Source organism: Bos grunniens, chromosome 21 (genome assembly GCF_055505025.1).
Source record: "Bos grunniens cultivar Pamir isolate PY7600 chromosome 21, Bosgru_T2T1.0, whole genome shotgun sequence".
Taxonomy (NCBI): domain Eukaryota; kingdom Metazoa; phylum Chordata; class Mammalia; order Artiodactyla; family Bovidae; genus Bos; species Bos grunniens.
The window spans coordinates 53,699,274-53,725,075 of NC_141185.1; the positions used below are offsets into that span (position 1 = coordinate 53,699,274).

A 25,802-nucleotide genomic window follows, 5' to 3' on the forward strand; every position below is an offset into this window, starting at 1 on the left:
AAATGAGAATGGAGTGGTGGAAGGAAGATGGGAAAAATAGAAAGCTGGGCAGAGGAGGAGTCAGCACTGGTGTCTCAGCGTGGAGAGGGGAAGAGGAAGAGCTGGTATCCACACAAGACAGTAGAAATCGGGGCACTAGCCACGAAGGTAACCCACAGGACAAGGGCGAGACATCCCGGGGGCCACCTTGGCCATCACAGAGAGTCAGCTCAGGGACCAGACCTCTGGGCACTCTTATTATGAAAAGAGCTGGAACAGGAGAACAAGTTATGATAGAGTCAAACATGGGGCATGGAGGAAAATGAGCCAGGTCAAAGGCCAGTTTGCCGAGGGAATTGGTGCTCTCCAGACGTAGAGAATAAATGTATGCATACCAAGAGGGAAAGGCAGAGGATGGATCAGGAGATTGGGATTGACATATATACACTATGTATATTGTGTATAAAATAGACAACTGGTGAGAACCTACCGTGTAGCACAGGGAACTCTACTCAGTGCTCTCTGGTGATACAAATGAGAAGGAAATCCAAAAAAGAGGGGATACATGCACACGTACAGCTGATTCACTTTGCTGAACAGCACAAACTAACAGCACTATGAAGCAACCATACTCCAGTAAAAAATAATTTTTAAAAATCTGTGCTAATTCCATGTCTCCGTTTTGTCTTGTTACACTCCCCTGAGGGGGTGGGGAGATGTGTTTGAATGGCCAGCTTTGGGATCTGATTTCCAGAATAAACGCCACTGTTTCACTCCTTCACCTGAACAAGGTACAAAGGTTTTGTTTACCTTCCATATTCCCGCTTCTTTCCTTGAGTCGTGCTCCTGTGGCCTGCGCTTTGGAACTCATGCTGCCCCGGACAGAAAGTTCTCCAAGGTCAGGCGCTCCACCTTATGGGTTAAATGGCTGTGTGTGGCCCTGTTTCAGCATATGAACTGCGTGTACAGCATCATTTAGATGTTGCTAATGAAGGGCTGGGAGAAGGAAATGGCAACCATTCCAGTGTTCTTGCCTGGAGAATCTCAGGGACAGAGGAGCCTGGTGGGCTGCCGTCTGTGGGGTCACACAGTGTCGGACACGACTGAAGCAACTTAGCAGCAGCAGCAACGAAGGGCTGGAAGCAGCCGAAGGAACCATGTGAGGGGCTGGAAAGCTGATGCTAATTGAGAAGAGTCTTCGGCCACCTGCAGTGAGAAATCATTTTTTGTGTGTTTAAAGCCAAATCTAACTCCAGGGGAAGTCTGAGGAGTGGAATATTGAAAGGCACAGATGAGATGGAGAGAAAGTCATAGCTATTTGTCCAGGAGGTGATGGGGTGAAGCTCTGGTTGTTTCAATGATGGAAGAAAGGAAAGCACTGCCTAGGGAGACTGGTAAGGAGCACAGGTGTTCTGTGAGTGGCAGCAAGCATTTGGTTTGCTTTTGGTTTGGATGCAGAAAGACTTGGGTTTGACTCCCCACTTGTTATTTTCCAGATCATTGGCTAGTTCCATTTATGCAGTCTCAGTTTCCTCATCTGTGAAGTGGGAATCCAAGTACCCACCCCAAAGATTTGTGGGAACAATGAAATGGGGCCATTGCCCTGAAAGTATCAAATATCTGGTCCACACTCAGAAAGTGCTGGTTCCTTTCTACCCTCCCTCCTTCCTTCCTCGTTCCCTGCCCTCGTCCCATTAAACCAGAGCCTAGAAGGCAATCCCTGTGTACGTGCTATCTTGTATCTGACTCTGTGATGCTATTGACTGTAGCCCGCCAGGCTCCTCTGTCCATGGGATTGTCCAGGCAAGAATACTGGAATGGGTTGCCATTTCCTCCTCCAGGGGATCTTCCCAACCCAGGGATCAAACCCCAGTCTCTCCTGTCTTCTGCACTGGCAGGTGGGTTCTTTACCACTAGCACCACCTGGGAAGCCCAGAAGGCAATACATTCGTAATGAAATAAAATTACCTTGTCTTCCTACTGAAGCGTGTCACCAACGAACTCTGCCAAAGTTTGGAGGACTTGCAAATAGTCATATAGGAATTATCCAGAGTGCAAAGAAGAATCACTGAGAAACCAATTTCATCCCTAGCTTCTGAGGGATTATTACAAGCAGTGGTGAGTAACAGGTATATAAAGATGACTGGCATTACAATAACCCCATTCACCCACCAACATTTTCAAAGTCGCTCAGAAATTTTTCCAAAACTGAAACCCATCGCTCTCCCAAGAAACAAGCATTTTGCTGGTTTATCTGAAATGATGTCTCCATCATTCCCCCTAGCCCACCGCCCCCCCATCCTGGGTAAGAAACATTCCTTCTACTGGGCTGCCTCAGAGACATGGCTGGGAACAATGCTCATGTGGAGAGGGTCCAAAGAGACAGGAAATGAGGTTTTGTCTGAGATCCAGTCAGGATGTCAGAGGTAACTGTTCAAAACTTTGGCAATGGCTCGTTAAAAGCAATGAAATAAGGGAATTAGCAGCAAGGTGGATGGACCTAGAGATTGTCGCACGAGGGAAATAAGTCAGATAGAAAAGGAGAAATATTGTACAACATCCCTTATATGTGGGATCTAAAAAGACATGATACAGATGAACTTATAAAACAGAAAGAGACTCAGACTTAAGAGAACGAACTTATGGTTGCCAGGGGGAGGGATAGAGGGAAGGGATAGTTAAAGAGTTGGGGATGGACATGCACACACTGCTGTATTTAAAATGGATAACCAATAAGGACCAACTGTCTAGCACAGAGAACTCTGCTCAGTGTGATGCGGCAGCCTGGATGGAAGGGGAATGTGGGGGAGATGGATTCTTATGATGTTTGCCTGAGTCCCTTCACTGCTCACCTAAAACTATCACAGCATTATTCGTCAGCTATGCCCCAATACAAAATAAAAAGTTCAGTACACACTGCTATATTTAAAATGGATAACCAACAAAGACCTATTTTACAGCACATGGAACTCTGCTCAATGCTATGTGGCAGCCTGGGTGGGAGGGGAGTCTGTGGGAGGTGGATACACATATATGCTGAGTCCCTTCACTGTTCACCTGAAATGACCACAGCACTGTTAATCGGCTATACTGCAATACAAAATGTTCTTGGTGTTAAAAATGCAAAAATAAATGAAAAAAATGAAAAGTTAAAAAAGAAACTTTTGAAATGGCTGTGAGTGGTACATGCAAGAAGTCTGCAGACAGACAGGGCACCCTGTGAGGTACCTCCACCCCCGACTTCCAGATGCTTCTCACCCACAGAGCAGAGGTGCGTTGTGAGCCTTAAGGGCTGTCATGGGGACCATTTGCTTCAGTTCACTTTTCTGTGGGCATCTACGCTGAGAGCAGCCAGCTGGTGACCCATGTAGGCAGAAAAACAACTTCGCTGGCAGGAAAAACACAATGTCTGCATCTGGCAAAATGCAGACTCCCACAGGGCCCTTCACGGAGCTCCTCGGTGACTCAGAGAGGAGAACGTCACCTTCTGAGTCACCAGCGTTGCCCTGGCCAGCTGGCCTTGCCTCCCCCCAGATCTCCTCCTCAGACCTGACAAGCTCTTCAGTGAGACCACCACCAAGGGCCACCAGGAGATGCTGGGTTGGTGCTGACAGACACAGAGGAGTATTTCTGACTGTCCTAGTTCAGTGGAATGGTTGGGGCCTTTGGCAGCTAACCTAGAAGGACACATTCCTTTACGCTGGCATAATCCATTTTGATTAAGAAATCCACCCAGAGCAGGCTTGAAATTGTCCTCTAGCAAACGGGGTCATTTTGGCAAAGAGGACAAGAAGAAACAGAGTGGACAGAGAGCCTCTTCCGCGGTGGGGGCCCCCCGTGCCTGCATCTTCAGGTCTGACTGCTCCACGCAGAGCAGGGCGTGACCGAGCATCGAAAGCAGCCCAGCTGGTCAAAGGCTGAACTCTACCAGCGCGTGGCAATGGCACAGACCCAGGGTAAGTGCATAAGCGAGACCGCAGACAAACGGCAGCTTAGTTCAGGACAGAGTTCCTTGGTTAAATTGTTTTAACTTTCAGCTGGGCTTGTGGCTTTGAGTTCATGGAGCTCCAGGAAACACCAGGAAGAGAGAACGGAGAAGGCTACAAAGAGAACAAACTTATTTTTTCCTCAAGTGGTAATATTTATTGAGCAAAGGGATTACAGTTTAACGAGGTGGTCATAAACTACATAATAAATAAATTGATACTATATATGTATTAGTAAAAATGAAAGTGTTAGTCGCTCAGTCTTGTCTGACTCTTTGTGACTCCATGGACTATATAGCCCACCAGGCTCCTCTGTCTGTGGAATTCTCCAGGCAAGAACACTGGAGTGGGTAGCCATTCCTACTCCAGGGCATTTTCCCAACCCAGAGATCAAACCTGGGTCTCCTGCATTGTAGGCAGATTCTTTACCATCTGAGCCACCAGGGAAGCCTATGTGTGTATGTATATATATATAGATAGATATATATATGCATATAACGTGATGTATATATTATATCATAATTATTACAATATTTGTATAACTATAATATTTATACACATGTGCTATGTGATATATACATACTAAAAATATGTATAATATTTACATTTTTCCACAATATATAAATATATCCTAACTGATGTGTGTGTGTGTACATGTATGTACAGTTAGGAACAAGTGCTCTATTTTAAATGCAGATCCTGAATAGCACTGTTTTTTGGTTTGTTTGAGAACAAGCTTTTAACGCAGGCCTGGCCTTCTTCTCCCTTAGTCTTCTCATTAATAAAATGGGAATAATGCATATCTAGCACACAGGGTTGTTGTCACGGTGAAACCTTGTCGTGGACTGCATTATTGCCCTGAGTCTTCGTTCCTCGCTCATGCTTTGCCTGGTGAGTTTGAAGCGCCCCTCTCCCAGCCCAACACCTCCTCCGCCTGATTCCCCATCCCCTGACTTTAGATTCAGCCACATCACTTGCTTTGACAGAGTGAATGAGCTGAACACCCGGTGCACCAATCCCTAGCATGGGCCATGGAGGCCTTGTGTGCTTCCACCTGGTCTCTTGTCCCTCTGTCATAGGCAAGAGAGAAGCATGCCTTGGCTGGACTCCTGGTCCCAGGGGGATGAGAGACACATGGAGAAGAGCCACCTCAATGACCAGAGCCCAGAACAGAGCCATCCTGGTTAACTCACAGACCTGCAAAAGGAACCACCTAACCACCCCCAGCCCCACTCAACTTAGATCAGCCAAAGCCTAGACAATATGGACAAGAACAAATGATCGACTTTGGGTTTTGTTTGCTCTTCTTTCTCTAATTGCTTTAGGTGTAAGTTTAGGTTGTTTGTTTGAGATTTTTCTTGTTTCCCGAGGCGAGATTGTATTACTATAAACTTCCTTGGAAGCAACTTAAATGTCCATCGACACAGGAATAAAGAAGATATGGTACATATATGTGATGGAATGTTACTCAGCCATAAAACAGGACGAAATAGCGCCATTTGCAGCAACATGGATGGAGCTAGAGATTGTCACACTAAGTGAAGTAAGTCAGCCAGAGAAAGACAAATATATGATATCACTTATAATCTAATCTAAAAATGATGCAAATGAACTTGTTTACAAAGCAAAAATAGACTTACAGACATCAAAAACAAACTTATGGTTACCAAAGGGGAAAGGTGAGAGAGAGGGATAAATTAAGAGTTTGGGGTTAACATATATACACTACTATACATAAAATAGATAATCAATAAGGACTACTGTATATCACAGGGAACTCTACTCAATATTCTGTAATAACTTATATGGGAAAAGAATCTGAAAAAAACAGAAATGTATATATGTATAATTAAATTACTTTCCTGTACACCAAAAACTACCACAACATTGTAAGTCAACTATACTCCAAAGAAAATAAAAGCTAAATTTAAAAAATAAATAGTCAATAAATTAAAAAATCCCTGCAACAGAAAAAAAAAAAAAAAAAACATTGAGGCTTTTTTAAACTGCTAAGCTTTGAGATGGTTTGTTATACAGCATTACTGTTGCAATAGCTAACCAATACACTTATATCTACACACACACACACTCATAAAGTACCTCCCTAGAACTAACTGTATAATGGACAGACATGCAGTAAATAGTAATTTCCTTCCTTCTCCCTACTACATTTCAAACACTGCTATACACTGGGAAGATGGAGAAAAACAAACCTCAGAGAAATTTTCAGGTTGGTGGAAAAAGAACTATAAGACATTAATTCAAATCCTAAGTCTCTTGCAAAAAAATAACAGAAGCCATGGAAAGGGAAAGCAATAAGCAAATTCCTTCTCTTGCTCAGTTTTCCCCTAAAATATGATAAAAGCAGATGTTCTCCCAAAACAGATTTCTATTTCCTGAGACCATGTTCCATCAGATAATTTTATGAGTTTAGAAAGACTCCTTCATTACAGGAAGAGATTTTGGGGTTGTGTCTATGCTTTGCCTTAATACTAAGTTTCTGTTGGAGACTCTTCAAGAGGCAGCCTGCTTTTGGTGGGGTCAGAGAATATTGCAAATCCAGCTAAGGCGAGCCTGGAGCAGAAAAGAACTTCAAGGGAGATAAAAGGGCTTTTCCCTTTATCAAAGTTGAAGAAAGTAGTTCAAAAATGGACCTACTTTTCTGAAGACAAAAGCATACTCTCTCCAGGCAACGAACCCTCATGTAAGGAAGCGGTTCCTGACAAGGACTTTGTCTGCCCTGGAAGGATCAAATCCACTAGGAGGTAAATACGAAGATACTGGGGATTTTTACCTCTAACCAGGTAATACTCGTCACTGAATGTTCATCCAGTAATGGGACAGCCCAACAATACCTTTCCTGTCCTTCTCAGGGCAGCTTTAAGGATCTTTCCTGCGCTTTACCCCTTCGAAATGGCCATTCCGTGGTGTGCTGTGAGAGTAGCCTCGGCCTGACGGAGAATTACTGGCTCTTGACTTGTCGGCTCCAAGGATATGGCTGTGTGCTCACTGGCAGCTGAGGCAGTTGGCAGACAGAAGGGCCTTAAGGTGTGAGGTGTGGAGTCCAGCGGGAGTGATGGTGTCCAGAATACAGTCCTGCTCCCTCTCCAGCGAGGTCCAGAGAGAGACCTGGCTTCAGAAAACGGACTCAGAGATGTGTTGGCATGATCAGGCTCAGTTCAGGAAAATTCAGCGCCCTGGACAGCACTTCCCTGTCACTCTGATGAACAGAGAATTCCCTTCCAGCCGGATGGCTCTGCCAGCATCATCCTTCTTATACCATGGACTACAAAACCCACTCCCCTACATAAGTTCCATGCAGACTTGCTATTTATTATCTCCCCAGTGTGATTTATCATGTTACATATCACGTCACATGAAACTGCAGCTATTTGATTGTTTTTGATTGATGGAAAATACAACTTCAAGAAGTGTTAATTTTTGGTCAGGTTTTGTTTAAGTCTTTATTGAACTTATTACAATATAGCTTCCATTTTATGTGTTCTGGTCGCGAGGCATGTGGGATACTAGGTCCCCAGCCAGGGATTAAACTCGCACTTTCTGCATTGGAAGGCAAAGCTTCCACTGGACTGCCAGGGAAGTTCCTTGTCAGGTTTTTAATACTCAGTGAAATTCAAGCTTTTTAATAGACTGTTCTATGCACACATGCATGCATCATCACTCAGTCACGTTGGATTCTTTGAGATTCTTTAGACTGTAGCCCGCAAGGCTCCTCTATCCATGGGATTTCCCAGGGAAGAATACTGGGTTGCCATTTCCTCCTCCAGGGGCTCTTCCCTACCGAGAGACTAAACCCTCATCTCTTGCGTTCTGCGTTACAAGGGGATTCTTTACCCACTGTGTCATCGGAGAAGCCCAATACAGTTCTCTAAGTTTTGGCAATAACCACACCCACAATCAAGATTCAGAACCCTGCCAGAACCCCCAAAAGCTCCCTCATGCAGCTTTGCAGTCAGTCCCCTCCCCACCACACCTAGCTCGGTGAAACCACTGAGGAGTTGGCCATTCCTGTTGAATTGCCTTCTACAGAATGCCATAGGGATGCAATCCTATGCCATAGGTAACCTTTCGAGTCTGGCTTCTTTCAAACATCATCATACACTTGAGATGTATCCATGTCTGGGTCTGTACCGCAGTCTGTTACTATTTCTTGCTGAGCAGAATTGCAATATATGGATTCACTACATTTTTTTTCATTCCTTCACCAATGGATAGACAACGGGGTTGTTTCCAGTTTGGGGTGGTTTTAAACAAAGCCACTATAAACATTTGCAAATAGGTTTTTGCATGGGTGAGTCTTTTCATTTCCTTTGGGTAAGCACCTAGCAGGGGCTCCTGAGTGGTAAAATATGTCTTTTTAACTTTATAAGAAACGACTGAACTATTTTCCAAAGTGATTGTTCGACTTTGCATTCCCAGCAGATACTTCTGAGGGAACTTCCTGGCAGTCCAGTGGTTAGGATTCAGTGCTTTTACTGCCACGGCCCAAGTTCAATCCCTGGGCAAGGAACTATCCCACAAGCCAGAAAAAGGGAAAAAAATCAAACCTCTGAGAGCTCCAGTCTAACATCATCACCAACAATGACCAGACTAGTGGGGACTGGGGATGGTCAGCCATTCCAATAGGTATGGAGTGGCAGCCAATGGTGATTTTGTAAAAGTTTGTATTGGAATATAGCTGATTTACAATGTTGTATTAGTTTCAGGTATACAGCAAAGTGAATCAGTTATGACATATACATGCATATCTGCTCAGTTGTGTCCAACGCTTTGCGACCCCATGGACTGTAGCCACCCAGGCTCCTCTGTCCATGGGGATTCTTCAGGCAAGAATACTGGAGTGGTTTGCCGTTTTATACTCCAGGGGATCTTCCCAACCTAGGGATTGAACCCACATCTCCTGCGCCTCCTACATTGGCAGGTAGATTCTTTTTCAGATTCTTTTCCCATATAGATTGTTACAGAATATTGAGTAGAGTTCCCTGTGCTGTGCAGTAAAGTCCTCTTAGTTATCTATTTTATATATAGTAGTGTATATATGTCATTCCCAATCTCCTGATTTATCACTTCCCCCCGTTTCCCCTTTGGTAACCATAAGTTTGATTTCAAGATCTGTAAGACTGTTTCTGTTTTGTAAATAAGTTCATTTGTATCATTTTATTAGATTCCACATTTAAATGATATCATATTTGTCTTTATCTGACTTACTTCACTTAATATGATAGTCTTAGATCCATCAATGTTGCTGCAAATGGCATTATTTCATTCTTCTTACGGGAAGGATATTCAGATGCCCGAAAAGCACACAAATAGATGCTCAACATCGTTAATTATTAAAGAAAGGCAAACCAAAACTACGATGAGGTATCACTACACCCTAGTCAGAATGGCCATCATCAAAAAATCTATAAACAATAAATGCTGGAGAGGGTGTGGAGAATCACCCTACGCTGCTGATGGAAATGTAAATTGGGACAACCATTATGGAGAACAGTGTGGAAATTCCCTAAAAAACTAAAAATAGAGCCACCATATGATCCAGCAATTCCACTCCTGGGCATATACCCAGAGAAAACCATAATATGAAAAGATAGATTCACCCCAGTGTTCACTGCAGCACTATCCACAACAGCCAATACAGCGAAGCCACCTAAATGTCCATCCACAGAGGAATGGATAAAGAAGATGCAGTTCATAGCTGATTGTGATTTTGATTTACATTTCCTTAATAACTACTAATGCTGAGCATTTTTTCATGGGCTCATTTTCTACCCATACATATTCTTTGGTTAAGTATCTGCTCAAGTCTTTTGTCCATTTTTTAAAAACGAGGTTACTTGTTTTCTTATTTTGAATTGTGAGAGTTCTTTATTCAAGTTCTTCATTCACAAAGTTAATACCAGAATACTAGTTCTTTATCAAATGTGTTTTGCAAATATTGTCTCCAAACTATCTTGTTTTTTCATTTTCTTGAAATGAGTGTCTTTTGAAGAGCGTAAGTGTTTAATCCTGATGAAGTCCAACTTATTTGTTTTCTTTTATGGTTCATGCTTTTTGTATCCTATATAAGAAATCCTTTCCTAATGCAGGGTCACAAAAGAATTTTTCCTATGTTTTTATCTGGAAGTTTTGTAGTTTTAGGCTTTACAATTATTATGATTCATCTTAGCTAATTTTTGCATAGGGTGCAAAGTATGGTTCAAAGTTCTTTTCTGGTATACTAGATATCCAATTTTTTTCCAGCAACATCTGTTGAAGAGGTCACTCTTTCTCCATCGAACTTCCTGACATCTTTGTCGAAACCAGTTGACCGTATACGTGTGGTTTGTTTCTGGATTCTGTTTGAGCCTATTGATTTATGTGTCTATCCTTTTCCCAATACCACATGGTCTTGATTACTGGGGTTTTATAGTACGTCTCAAAATCACGTGGGGGAGTCCTCTGCCTTTGTCTTTTGAGTGGATTTTCTTTTTTCAAAACTGTCTTAGTATGTCAGGTCCTTTGCTTTTCGTATACATTTTTAAATTAGCTTGTCGATTTCTACAGATAAGCCTGATGGGTAACTTACCCAAGGTCACACAATTCTTATGCATTAGAGTCAGCTCAGTCTCCAGTCATGGTTACGGATCCAAGTTCACAATCTGATAGTGGGCCCCAGGCAGACGACTGAAGGAGAGCATCATTACGGCAAGTTCTAGCAGAGCTCTCCAAAGGTCAGGAATGCCGGCTCACAATACTTGGGGAAGAAAACCAACCCTGTCTACAGGCACTCAGCCCCTGTCTGGCCTTATCAAGGCAGGAAGGACAATTGGGTATTTGTCTGGAACAAATCAGACGGTCATAGACCCGTTGTCTGGGGACCCAAGATGAAGCCTTGGCATCCCAGGATTCTCAGTTTTAATAATCCCTTTGCTGTTGAAAAGTCGATTCAAGCAAGTTTCTGTCTTGTTTTCCGGGTTTGCATTCTCAGTTCCCACTGGAAGGAGTCCTGTCGCTGAACTCTCTTATCTGGTGCTCAGACACCCTTCCCACTCTTTCCAGTCCTCTCTGTCTCCACCACTCTGTCCTTGGCTGGTGCTTCAAAGCAATGGATGCTCAGGACACAGCCAGGCTCCCCGGGCCTGAGTCTATCCCATGGCTGGCCCACCCACAGGGCCGTTTCTCTTATCTCTATCCCCTTCCCAAACCAAGCCCAGCGTTATTCTTCCCCACTGGAGAGCTTCTAAAAAACACCCCTTCAAGCAACCCACTATCCCCACAGTTTTTCGACCATTGTATATCTTCTTTGCCATCAAAAAAATGAAACAGTGCCATTTGCAGCGACATGGATGGACCTAGATTTGCATACCAAGAGAAGGAAGTCAGGCAGAGAAAGACAACTATCATATCATATCACTTACATGTGGAATCTAATTAAAATGATACAAATGAGCTTATTTACGAAACAGAGACAGACCCACAGATCTCAAAATCAAACTTATGGTTACTAAAGGCAGACTAGGATAGCAAGTTAATTCCCAAATTGGGATTTGAAACCAGATAAAATCATGTTTGAATCTCAGATCTGTATTTTTAGATACTTAATTTTCTGTGTTGATATTTCCTCCTTTGTAAGATGCCCCACAGAGCTGCCAGGAGAACTCAAATGAAAGAAGGCATTTGCAGAGTCTGACACAACTGCAGGTACATAGTGATGCGAAACACTGGGCTGGATGAAGCACAAGCTGCAATCAAGATTGCAGGGAGACATATCAGCAACCTCAGATATGCAGATGACACCACACTTATGGCAGAAAGCAAAGAAGAACTAAAGAGCCTCTTGATGAAAGTGAAAGAAGAGAGTGGAAAAGCTGGCTTAAAATTCAACATTCAAAAAAATGAAAATTATGGCATCCAATCCCATCACTTCATGACAAATGGATGGGAAAACAGTAGAAACAATGACAGACTTTATTTTCTTGGGCTCCAAAATCACTGCAGATGGTGACTACAGTCACAAAATTAAAAGACACTTGCTCCTTGGAAGAAAAGCTATGACCAACCTAGACATATTAGCATATTAAAAGCCAGAGATATTATTTTGCCAACAAAGGTCCATAAAGTCGAAGTAGTCATGTATGCTTTTCCAGCAGTCATGTATAGATGTGAGAGTTGGACTATAAAGAAAGCTGAGCACCAAAGAATTGATACTTTTGAACTGTGGTGTTGGAGAAGACTCTTGAAAGTCTTTTAGACAGCAAGGAGATCAAACCAGTCAATCCTAAAGGAAATCAACCCTGAATATTCATTGGAAGGACTGATGCTGAAGCTGAAGCTCCAATACTTTGGCCACCTGATGTGAAGAACTGACTCATTGGAAAAGACCCTGATGCTGGGAAAGATTGAAGGTAGGAGGAGAAGGGGACAACAGAGGACGAGATGGTTGGATGGCATCATTGACTCAATGAACATGAGTTTGAGCAAGCTCCGGGAGATGACAAAGGACAGAGAAGCCTGGCATGTGGCAGTCCATGGGTTTGCAAAGAGCCAGACATGACTGAGCAACTGAACAACAAGGGTTGCAAAGATTTCAACTGTAACAAAGGTTGCAACTGAAGCGACTTTCACACACATGCCTGATGATAATAAACTCTATGTTGGCCCCTTGACTCCAGATCCCCATTAGGGTCTGCCCCCTTTCCCCACCGGCCCACACCACTGAGAAAGTGGCCCTCCTACAGAACCCCCATTGTATCACCAGTTCAATGTTTTCTCCAGCCAATCATGTAGAAACAACCTTGGAAATATTTGGCTGCAGAAAATTCAAAAAATCCTCCCTCACAAGAACAGCGATCTTTCCTCCGTAGATCCCTCATGCTGACTTGATTAAGAAAAATGGGCATTTATTTTTCATGATCCAGGAAAAAATAACTCTTTCATACTTAGAGAAAGGGACTCAAGCCTGCTATCTGACTCTGGATAGACCCATTCACTTTTAATCATGAATGGCCAATGAGAGAGCTTATCTCCATCCCTGAAGGACCATAATGAGTGTTTAGATCTCATGTTCTGACTTACAGCAGAGCCAGACAGAAATTAGCCTTCCTTCCCAATGATGATTCCATTGACTTGTGAACAGAAAAGCTCGAGACTGTTTTCCAATGGAAGTGATGGCCAGTGCCTGTCTGCCCCTGCTTCTGGTCCTCCATCCACGCCTGCCCTCCTCCTCCTTGCCTCCAGTAAACATGCTGTCCACCCTATTCACCCCCATCTTATAGATCCTGATTCATTTTCCAAATGTTGGTCAGCTGCCTCATCCCTTATAGCAGATCTCACTTGCCACATCTAAGGGGCCACCACGTGTCAACCTTAGCTGGGGACACGCTGACCTCACACACCCCACGTCTCCAGCCCAGCACAGCCTGAGCAGAGCTAGTTCCACCACTGGGAGGGTGCAGGTGGGATCCCAAACCCTGGTCCCGGGATGGCAAATACCTCGTGGGTGCAGGCTAAGTTACTTCAGTCCTGTCCAACTCTGTGCAACTGTATGGATTTCAGCCTGCCAGGCTCCTCTGTCCATGGGATTCTCCAGGCAAGAATACTGGAGTGGGTTGCCATACTTTCCTCCAGGAGATCTTCCTGATCCAGGGAGCGAACCCGAGTCTCCTATGTCTAACCTGCGTTGGCAGGCAGGTTCTTTACCACTAGCACCACCAGGGAAATCCCAAAGAGAAAGGTACTTAGGTTCAGCTGAAGCACCAGCCTGCTCCACCCAGAGAAGGTCACTTGGTGAGAACCAAGGAGCCTGAACTGTTGGAGCGCATTCCCTGTGAATCATTGCTGGCTCTCTTTCACACTCTTATCAAATCTATAGCAAATTCAGTTGGCTCTACTTTAAAAGCATATCCAGAATTAGACCATTTCACCACCTCCGTTGCTGCCACCCTGATTTAACCACTCTCATGATGGGAGTAAAGAAAGTAAAAGACCTTAACTGTAGGGGAAAAATAGTAGGACCCTCGGTGGGCAAAGGGCCCCAATGCCTCTCTATCCTACACACCCTTTATGTGCCTGGGTTGCAACATAAAAATATTGCAGGCTGGCAGAAATAAAAACAAGAGAACACAGGAACTCCACTCCTGGATGTGTAGCCAAGAGAAATGAAAACATGTTCATGCACAAACTTGAACATGAGTGTTTACGGCAATGTCGTTCACAAGAGCCAAAACGTAGCAACAACCCAAATGGTCACCAATTGATGCATTGATAAGCAAAGAATGGTACATCCATACCATGGAATAGTGTTCTTTAGTCACTAAGTCATCTCCGACTCTTTTGTAACCCCATGGACTGTAGCCCAACAGGCTCCTCTGTCCATGGGATTTCCCAGGCAAGAATACTGGAGTGGGTTGCAGTTTCTTTTCCCAGGATATGTTCCCAACTCAGGAATCAAATCTGGGTCTCCTGCATTGCAGGCAGATACTTTTACCACTGAGCCACCAGGGAAGCCCTACTGGAATATTATTCAACCCTAAAAAAGAAATGAGGGACGGACACATGTTGCAAGAGGGATGAAATCTAAAAACATTGTGCCATATTTGCATCAGGCACAGAAGGGCGAATATTACACGATTCCATGCATATGAAATGCCCCGGATAGGCAAATCCATGGAGGGGTACGTGGGAATGGAGAGTGACTGCTAACAGCTACAGGGTTTCTATTTGGGGTGATGAAAATGTTCTGGAATTAGGTAGGGGTAATATTTTCATTATTTTTAAATATACCAAAAACCATTGTATTGTTTTAGATGGATTTTATACCATGTGAATTCTGTCTCAATAAAAAAAAAATTAAGAGAAAAATAGAAGGAGAAGTTGTTGCCATCTGCTCCAGACCCTCCCACATCTCCCTGCCATCCTCACCGGCCCCCTCCATGGGCCCCTGGCACTACCCTTGCCCCACAGCTGGTTGGTGGGTAGCAAGACAGCACACACACAGCCGTTGCTATGGTGACATGTGACCGGTCCAAGCCTTGTTTCTGCTCCTCATCTCCAAAGCAGGTGGGCAGCTGTGCCCAGGACAAGCACAGATGCATTGATACCACATGGTAACATTGATCTTCATTTCTGCAGGGCATTGCCAGGGCACCGGGGTTTCCAATTGAACCATGGAGCTTCTGGAAACAGTAGCCTAAAAGGTTTCTCTGCCATCTGGTCTTTTAATGACCCTTCAGCTCAAAACTCCAAGGCTTCCAGAGAAGCAGTCTGGATTAAAATGCTACTTTTTCTTGCTGGAGCAGCTGCAGAAAGTTCTGAAGACACAGGCAATCTTCAGATTACTTCATTTCAGGAATAAGAATTCTTTGCCCCTGAGTAAGAACAACTCTTTATTTTTGTATCTGTGGTTTTCAGCTTGTTTAATTCTTTTTTTAGTTTTTTAAGGGAATTCCATATTGTTCTGGGGCTTCCCAGGTGGCACAGCGGTAAAGAATCTGCCTGCCAATGCAGGAGACACAGGAGATGCGAGTTCAATTCTTGGGTTGAGAAGATCCCCTGGAGGAGGAAATGGCAACCCACACCAGTATTCTTGCCTGGGAAATTCCACAGACAGAGGAGCCTGGGGAGTTACAGTCCATGAGGTCACAGAATCCAAAATGACTGAGCACACACACACACACACCCCACTACTCTCCCTAACAACACCTGCTTTTCAATTCACTACATGGGGCAGGGGTTATTGGTCCCATTTTCCAGACAAGGTGAGTGAGGCACAAAGGGAGAAGGTTTGTTTAGGATCAGCATCTCACAAAGAGTAGATCTTGCTCTCAGAGAGTATTGGAGTCAAAAGAATCCACACATTCTCAAGTCCAAACCCTTCACTTTGCAAAGGAGAGAACTCAGGTTCAGGGGGTTAAGTGTCTGGTCTGCAGTCGCACAGCGGGACCCTAAATTCGGGTCTTCTACCCCAGCCAGGGGCCCCAGCTCAGCATCTCCAGGAATCAGCACACGCCAGTTACGGTGATGCAACAGGAAGGACACCTGATCAAATTCTTGTCAAAATATTGACCTTGAATCTAAACATACAGGAATAACAAAACAGATCCAGGCTGACGGACAGTCTACAAGCCCAACGAACGGGACTGTCAAAAGAATCTCAAAATCCTGGAAGAAAGTTCTCCCCCAAAAAGAGGAAAGACAGTTCTAGAAAACAACAAAAAAAAGGCAACTAAAGAGACATGATCACTAAATGCAGTGCATGGTTCTTGAGTGGACTCCAGACCAGGACTGAAAATCCCTGCAAAGAACAGAAAGAGAAAAGCAACTATGGTGTATTAACACACACACGTGGAATGTAGAAACAGATGAGCCTGTCTCCAGGGCAGGAACAGAGACACAGACGCACCGAACAGACTGGACACTGGGGGCAGGGGAAGCGAGGGGAGGGCGGATGAACTGCGAGAGTAGCTCGGACAGACGGATACCACCGTGTGTCACATCTACAGCTGGTGGGAAGCTGCTGTAGAACCCAGGCAGCCCAGCTCGGGGCTCTGTGATGACCTAGAGGGGCGGGAGGGGGCGGGAGAGGTATATGTACACAAATGACTGGTTCACACTGCTGTACAGCAGAAACTAACACAACATTGTAAAGCAACTCTACTCCAATAAAAAGAAGACCATACCTGGGATCACAGGGGCTATTTAAGTAGGGACCATATATTACATGGTGGTCGTTGAGTCACTAAGTCGTGTCTGACTTTCCAGTCCATGGATTGTAGCCCGCCTGCCTCCTATGATTCTCCAGGCAAGAATACTGGAGCGGGTTGCTATTTCTTTCTCCAGGGGATCTTCCCAACCCAGGAATCAAACCAGAGTCTCCTGCATTGCAGGCAGAGTCTTTACCAACTGAGCTACAAATATTCAAGTATGGATAAATTTTTTGAGGGTCACATTGATGTCGTGCTCGTGTGGGGAAATGTCTTCATTTTAGGAGACGCACGTTGAATCGCTGGGAGGTGAAACAGCAGAATGTCTGCAAGTTACTTTAAAATGCTTCAACCAAAATGGGAGAGAGAGAAAGGAGATAAATGTAGTTAAATGTTAATAATCGACTGACTGGAGTGAAGAGTAAGCAGGTGTTCATCTTCCTGCTTGTCTATAGGTTAGAATTTTTTAGAATACAAAACTAGGAGGTTGTAATTATGCTGCAATAAAAAATAACTGGGAGGATGGGAAATATGTAAACAAATAAGTCCTTTGACTACACAAAAGAGATTGGAGGAGCTCCTTTCCCTGATCACTTTATGACCAGGGTGTTCACATTGATTCAGGCTCAGACAGTTCTGGAAGGATGGAGGCAGGGCTGGCATGAAGGATCTTTCATGGTCTTCTCCAGATTGCAGATATATATATTTCTTTAATTTGGAAATCCCCAGAGTAGCAGGGACAATGTGTGTGATGCTTTAGTGGCTGCTGCCATCTCGTGGATCTCAGCGTTTTGGAGAGGCTGAAAGCCAGAACTTCAGGGTCACCTTATGCTAATGAGCTGCCCTCCTCCTCCCGGTGGTCTGGTGGCTGACGAGCTGGAAACTAAAGGTTTAAGCACTTCTGTTAACTTCCTTCCGGACTGAGCATCAGTGAGACACAGCCTCCATCCTTGAACCCACTCCCCAGATGCCCAGTGTCTTTTGCCTTTAAAATGACCAAGACTAACAGAATTGTCATTGACTTTACTGTATAAAACCAGAGCCAGGGAGCCAGTTAGTGGGATTTCACTGCCATTTGCACAAAAGATTGACTTGCTGGCATTGTTTTCTAGTTTGCAAAGACTACTCAGAATGATACCAGGCACTGTTGCTATCCTGATGCTGGAAAAGGTTGAAGGCAGGAGGAGAAGGGGATGACAGAGAATAAGATGGTTGGATGGCATCACTGACTCAATGGACATGAGTTTGAGCATTCTCCAAGATATAGCGAAGGACAGGGAAGCCCGATGTGCTGCACCCCATAGAGTCACAAAGAGTCAGACACAACTGAGCGACTGAGTGACAACAACTGTTGATACCACCTCTTCAAACCTCTTAACTAGTTCACAGACAAAACTCAGAAAGCAAGGCAGAGAAGGCTTCCTTGACTGAGAGATGACTACAAAAGGGAGAAGTGGTGGGCTGCCTTGGGGGGGAAAAGGAGTGTTAGGAGAAGCTGGAAATAAAAGTAGACTCTGGATTTTATTTGCAAGGCAGGATGGATATGGTGCGAGCTCTGAGGACTTTGGGGTTGGGCTGACTTGGGTGTGTATTTCAGTTTTGTGAGGCCACTTCCTGTTTGGGGCAGCTTGGAGATAGCACCTTCCTGAGGGTTAATTATCTACATGAGAATGATAACACACGGTTATTTAAAGGACTGAGGATGTTTTAGGCAGTGCTTCTCAAACTGAAGATCTGGGGGCTTAAAACAGGCACCCTGGGGCCCACCTCCATAGTTTCGGATTCACCAGGTCCCACGTGGCCCGAAAATGAGCATTTCTTTTTTCTTTCTTTTTTTTTGGTGGGGGACATTAAACAACAGAAACTTACTTTCTCATTTCTGGAAGCTAGAAGTCCAAGATTAAGGTGTAAGAAGGAGTGGTTTCTTTTCTTTTTTTTTTTTTTTTTATTCAAATATAGCTTCCCAGGTGGTACTATAGTAAAGAATATCCTTGCCAATGCAGGAGACACAAGAGGTGGGTTTGATCCCTGGGTTGGGAAGATCCTCTGGAGGAAGAAATGGCAACTCAGTCCAGTATTCTTGCCTGGGAAATCCCATGGACAGAGGAGCCCGGGGGGCTACAGGCCACGGGGTCTCAATGAGTCAGACACGCATGTGCATCTTATAGTTGATTTACAATGTTGTATTAATTTCTTCTATACAGCAAAATGAATCACTTAGACAGAAGCCCACCAGGCTCCCCTGTCCCTGGGATTCTTCAGGCAAGAACACTGGAGTGGGTTGCCATTTCCTTCTCCAGTGCATGAAAGTGAAAAGTGAAAGTGAAAATTGAAAGTGAGGTCACTCAGTTGTGTCCGACTCTAGCGACCCCATGGACTGCAGCCCACCAGGCTCCTCTGTCCATGGAATTTTCTAGGCAAAAGTACTGGAGGGGGGTGCCATTGCCTTCTCCATAGCAATACAGCAAAGTGAATCACTTATACATATATATATACATTCTTTTTCATAATCTTTCCCATTATGGTTTATCATAGAATGTTGAATATAGCTCCCTGTGCTGTACAGTAGGATCTTGTTTTTGGTCCATTCTATCAATGGTACTTTGCATCTGCTAATCCCAAATTCCAGTCCATCCCTCTCCCATCCCCCACCCTTCAGTCACCACAAGTCTGTGCTCTGTGTCCATGAGTCTGTTTCGTAGATAAGTTCATTTGGATCATATTTTAGATTCCGTATATAAGGAATACCATGTGATGTTTGTCTTCCTCTTTCTGACTTACTTCACTTAGTATGATCATCTCTAGGTCCATGGATTGCCAAAAATGGCATTATTTCATCATTTTTTATGACTGAGCAGTCCGAATGTGCGTTTCTATCTATGTCCCAGGTGATGCTGATGTTGTTGATCTTGGTAGCATAGTTTGGGAACCAATATTTAAAGGATTAATCATCACAAAAATCAGGCAAGCACCTAGTAGGTAGCTAACAGGCAATAGAATGTCTGCCTGACACCTCGCCCCACTCCACACTACATAGCCTTGTTCCAGTGGTGACGCATGCATTTCTGAGACCGAGGGTGTCTCCAAGAGCATGCAGCAAAGTTCTTCCTAAATGTACTTCACAGCATCTGTGAATGGATTTGTTGAGGTTTCGTCATTAAGTCGTGACCACCAGGTTCCTCTGTCCATGGAATTTTCCAGTCAAGAATACTGGCGTGGGTTGACATTCCCTTCTCCAGGGTATCTTCTCAACCCAGGGATCGAACCCATGCCTCCTGCATTGGCAGGAAGATTCTTTACCAGTGAACCACCAGGGAAGCCCATTTGTTTTATTGACCTGCCCTAAAGGGTCGTCCCACCAGCTCTCAGGACCCAGGCTCACTGCCTCTCTGGTCACAACCATCAAAAGAATCACCACCAAAATACCTAATAGAGGAGACTATTTCAAGACCAGTGTGTGTGGAAAAGACCTAAAGGTTCAGTTCTTCCACAAACCTAACCAATAATAGGTGAAGCTGCCCAAAAAACTATTTAAAGCAAGCCTCATCTTCAGCCACCTTGGTGGAATTCTAGCCTTCAACTCAAAGGGAGATACAGATCCCAACAGGTTTACACAGATCAGGCTGGAAAACTCACATCTTGAATAAAAAAATCAGTTCTATGAAAGACTAAAAACAGACAATAATCAAACACAGCCTCCAAGTGCAGGTGATGAGTAAATTCTATGTGTTCATTAAAGGTTTAAAACAGAAGATCTCAACCCTCATTGCACATTAGATTTAACAGAGGAGCTTTTAAAAATATTAGTGCCAGAGCCCCCCCACCCCAGAGACGCTGGTTTAATTAGTCTGGGGTGGGGCGCCAGGTAAGGTATTCTTTTAAAAGCTCCCACAGTGATCGTAGTGTGCAGTCAGGAATAGAAGCCACTGTTTTAATATTAGGCAGACACTGCAGAGAATGTGCACATTAGCTAAATAATGCAAATATCACCTAAGCCAGGAGTTTCCAACCCGACATGATTGTGAGAAACACCTGAGGTTGTTTTTTTGAACTTCAGATCCCTGGTCTCACTCTTAGTCTACTGAATCAGTCTTCCACAACAAGGCCAGAACTCAGCATTTTTTCAAAGCTCCCTGCTTCTTTGCAATAGTCAGCCCGTGAACTGTAATAACATTTTTTTCCTGCTAGGGGTGCATGTCAGCCTCCTCTGGGGCTCAACCCAAGTGAACTAAGTCAGCATGGGGGCTGAGAAATCAGTATTCCAGAAATTCCTCTTCTCTGTGATTTAGCTGTGCCCCCTGTTAATATCATTAACCAGAGTTAGGACAGTTAAAATAATAAACATATTCTGGGGGCTACTGTGTCTGTTAGCTACTGCTGCATAACAAAAGATCCCAAAAGTTGCTGTCTGAAAAACAGTATCTGTTCTCTCACAGTTTCTGTAGGTCAGGAATGCAAGTGTGACTTAGCTGGGCCCTCTGGGTCTGGATCTCTCCCATGCTGCATTGAAGGTACCACCGGGGTTGCACTCATCAGTAAGTCAGCCGGCAGGTGGATCTGCTTCCAAACTCACATAAGTGATTGGTGGCAGGATTCTGTTCCTCTCAAGCTCTTGGATTGAGGGCCTCCGTTCCACACTGGCTGTTGCCTGGAGGCCTTCTCCTGATCCTTGCCGCATGGAGCTGGTAAACAGAGCGAGCAACCGGAGGGCCAGAGAGAGAGAGAGAGAGCTAACAATAGGAAAGTCGTGGCTGTTGTGATCTAATCACAGAGGGGGTACTCCATCACCTTTGCAGTGCTGTTTATTAGATCAAGTCACTGTGCAACACGAGATGCCACTGCACACCTATTAGAATGTCCAAACTCCAGAACACGGGCAGCATGAAATGCTGGTGACACTGTGGAGCAGCAGGAATGTCCCCTCGCTGCCGGTGAGAACACAAAACGGTACAGCCACTTTGGAAGACAGCTTTAGTCTTCTTGTAAAATTAAACATCCTCTTACCATATGATCCAGCAATCGCTCTCCTTGGCATTCTTCCCAAGAAGTTGAAAGCATATGTTCACACAAAAACCTGCACACAGATGTTTATAGCAGCTTTATTCATAATTGTCAAAACTTGGAAGCAACCAAGACATCCTTCAGTAGGTGAATGGATTAAAAAAAAAAACCGTGATACACGTAGAGAATGAAATAGTATTCAATACCGAAAAGAAATGAGCCATCAGGATATGAACAGACGAGGAGGAAACCTTAAGTTCATACTACTAAGTGAAAGAAGTCTATCTGAAAAGGCTACATACGTACTGTATTATTCTAACTATAAGACACTCCGGAAAAAAGCAAAATTGTGGAGACTGTAAAAAGGTCCTTTCAGTGGTTGTGAGGGGTTAGAAGGAAGGGAGAGATGAATAGGTGGTCCACAGACGATTTTTAGGGCGGTGTAAATGCTGTGTGTGCAGGATTTCCCTGGTGGTCCAGTGGTTAAGAATCTGTGCTCCCAATGCCGGGGGCCCGGGTTCGACCCCTGGTCAGGGAACTAAGATCCTGCTTGCTGCAACTAAGATCCAGCACAACCGAAAAAAAAGAAATCCCCTGTCCGCTACTATAATGATGGATTGGATTCGTATAATTACGTAGTTGTCCAAACCCACAGAACGTACAACACTAAGAGCGAACTCATGCAAGCTATGGACTTTGGGTGACAAGGATACGTCAGTGCAAGTACGTCACTTGTGACAAAGACACCACTCTGGTGGGGGACGTTGCATTGGTGAGGGTGTCTATGGACATTTCTGCACCTCCCTCTCAGCTTTTCTGAGACCTTAAAGCTACTCTTAGGGACTTCGCTGGTGGTCCAGCGGCTGACTCCACTCCCCCAGTGTAGGGGGCCTGAGTTCCATCCCCGATCAGGGAACGAGAACCCACACGCCACAACTAAATCCTGGCGCAGCCGAACAACTGAAAATTTAAAAACGACTCTTAACTGCTGCTAAGTCACTTCAGTCGTGTCCGACTCTGTGCGACCCCAGAGACGGCAGCCCACCAGGCTCCCCCGTCCCTGGGATTCTCCAGGCAAGAACACTGGAGTGGGTTGCCATTGCCTTTTCCAATGCATGAAAGTGAAGTCGCTCAGTCGTGCCTAACTCTTAGCGACCCCATGGACTGCAGCCTTCCAGGCTCCTCCATCCATGGGATTTTCCAGGCAAGAGTACTGGAGTGGGGTGCCATTGCCTTCTCCGAAACGACTCTTAAATATTTATTTAAAAAGGATCTTCCCAGGTGGTGCTAGTGGTAAAGAACCCGCCTGCCAGTGCAGAAGATGTAAGAGACTCGAATTTGACCCCCGGGTCAGGAAGATCCCCTGGAGGAGGGCATGGCAACCCACTCCAGTATTCTTGCCTGGATAATCCCATGGACAGAGGAGCCTGGTGGGTTACAGTCCATGGGGTCTCAAAGAGTCAGACATGACTGAAGCGACTGAGCACACACATTTTTTAAAAGTCTTTAAAAATGTTTTAAAGCAAGTCAGTAGGCCAGGCCACCTTCAGAGGATGGAGGTCAGTGGGACCACCGTGGGAATCGACGTGACACAGCTACCGTGTACCGAGCGCTCACCAGACCCCTTCCAGGACTCTGCACACCTACCTCGTGGAACCCCTAGAACATGGTGAAGAGGGAAAGTTACAGCCAAGCGGGGCAGGAAGTGTCCCTTAAGCCACGTGGCTGGCAGGCACAGAGCTGGGATGCCAGGCCCCCGCCCATGCCGTGTGCCCCCCGCCCCTGACTCCTCATCAGGAGCAGCTCCATACAGATCCTGCTTCACCCACGCGTGCGCAGCCACAGGGAGGAATGCGGGGGACAACTGACGGTGCGTGTCGCAGGGGGCCGTGATCCAGTCGTCCAGATGGGGCAGGGACATGGCTCCCTTAGCCGGGCCACAGTCGGGAGGTGGCCGCTCACAGCCAGGCCCAACTCTTCGCCTCCCAAAGGGGACTGTGAACACTGCCTCCCGACCTGCCCCCTCCCACCTCCGCCCAGCAGAGGCCGGAAGCACCATCCCAATTAGCATCAAGAATATTCATGGGCTGCTTCTGCCACCCGACTGTTTCTTAGGAGCCTTGAATAAGCTGGATTAATAAACTATCTTTCATTTGCCATCCATCCTTTGGCATGAATTTTGCATTAGGCTGAATTCAGCTTGGTTCCAGCTGACACAATTCTCTCTAAGACAATGTGCTCCACTCCAGGACATGGGTGTGTTTACAGGAGGATGCTACCAGGGGTGGTACAGGGGTTCCCAGGGCCTCTTCAGAGCATTTTTATGAACACGTGGGCCCTCCGTGCTTAGCAATTAAGACTGATGCAGACCCTCTGGGATTTATGTTGTTAATAAAGTGGGCGCCTTTCTCTTCGCATTAGAGGAAATGACTAGGGTTTCTGCTGAGTGTCTGGCTTGGGTCGGCACTGGGGAAGACTGCCCCCTCGCCGGAGGAGAATGAAGGGTCAGAAATGGCCTTGTGAGAGGGGAGAGGCCACAGACACAGTGTCCTCAGGCTGTGGGCCCTGCTGGGCTTCAGTGACCTCCACGTGGGCCTAAAGTCAGATCAGTGGGCTCCAGGAGGCCCTTGGGGGTTGTAATGCATGAATCTGACCCCTGAGCTCAGAGCAGAGAGCTGCCTACCTGGGGGTCCCTGTATCTATCACTGAGGGCCTGGGAAGGGGGACCCCTCAACCACCGACACGCATACCATGACTGATGACCATTCACTCAACAGGCCGCGCTGACCACACAGGTTTCATGGGGAGGACGGCAGCCCCCTTGGGCTCCGGCGCAGCCCTGGGGTGGGCTGGGACGCTGCAGCTCCAACGTGCTCCAGCTGATGCTGCTGATCCACCGACCACACTTTGAGTAACCGAGGCCAGTTCAGAAGTTACCAGATGATGCAGTGACTGGCCACTCTTGTGGGTGATGGGAACACAGGCATGGCACTGCCAGGGTGCCCAAGGCGCTGCCCCACAGTGCCCTCCTGCCCTGAAAACAGCATTTGTTTCTCTTCTTAATATTTATTTATTCATTTATTTGGCTGTGCCAGGTCTTAGTTGCTGCATGTGAACTCTTAGTTGTTACATGTGGGATCTAGTTCCCTGACCAGGGATGGAACCCCAGCCCCCTGCTCTGGGAGCGCTCTCGGCCACTGGACCACCAGGGAAGTCCCCGACAGCATCCACTTCCGAGCAGGAGTGAGAGTGAGAAGAAGACAGAAGGTGTCTAGAGAGCAATCCCCTTTCCATCCTGACTTCCACCATCAGCTCAGTGACTCCAGACAGGTCTCCCCAGCAAATGTCCCAGCTGCCACAACAGGCTGGGTACCAACTAATGGGAAAAAATATATATGAGAGGGTTTAGAAAAGCATAAAACTGAGACATAATACAAGGTCAAAGAACCACAACCTAGCTCGGATGTTTAGGGCAATGAGCGGGTCGTCACGCCCATCAGTGACCCCGAGAAGCCCCCTACACTTGCCAAGGAGCCATGCTGTATACACAGCTCGTGATGTCATCAAAGTGGTCATCCCAGAGACAAGAGGCTTTCAAAAGGGATGCCTGATTGCCTCCTAAGCCTTCAACTCCTAACTGCTGTGTTTATTCTTTTAATCCTTCAGCCCCTGAAGAGGTTATGGGGAAAACATGTCATTTTCATGGGTCCTTCCCCAGAGGCTCAGATGGTAAAGAAACCACCGCAATGCAAGAGAGGCAGAGTCAGAGGGGCAAAGTTTGATCCCTGGGTCGGGAAGATACCCTGGAGAAGGAAGTGGCAACCCACTCCAGTATTTTTGCCTGGAGAATCCCATGGACAGAGGAGCCTGGTGAGCTACAGTTCATGGGGTCACAAAAAGTCAAACGTGCCTTAGCAACTAAACCACAAACAGCATGTCCTTTGTGGGTAGTGAGGCAAATATGTATGCGTACTGTCCGCATTTGATGGATAAGGAAACAGAGGGTGAGGAACACAGTTGAGGAGTGAGACCGGACGGAGGGCCATGGATCTAGGAATATCTGGGTGTACCCAGAAATGGGGCTTCACCAGTGGCTCTGTGGTAAAGAATCTGCCTGTAAGGCAGGAGACAT

General features: G+C 45.6%; 1 long non-coding RNA gene across 1 annotated transcript; it reads left to right on the forward strand.

Annotated features, from left to right (window-relative positions):
• Positions 1–3,714: 3,714 nt before the first annotated feature.
• Positions 3,715–12,634, forward strand: LOC147349739 (uncharacterized). Its single transcript, XR_015150108.1, has 4 exons — positions 3,715–3,935; positions 4,773–4,856; positions 5,045–5,508; positions 11,602–12,634. It is a non-coding gene; the product is annotated as an uncharacterized LOC147349739 (long non-coding RNA).
• Positions 12,635–25,802: the final 13,168 nt, after the last annotated feature.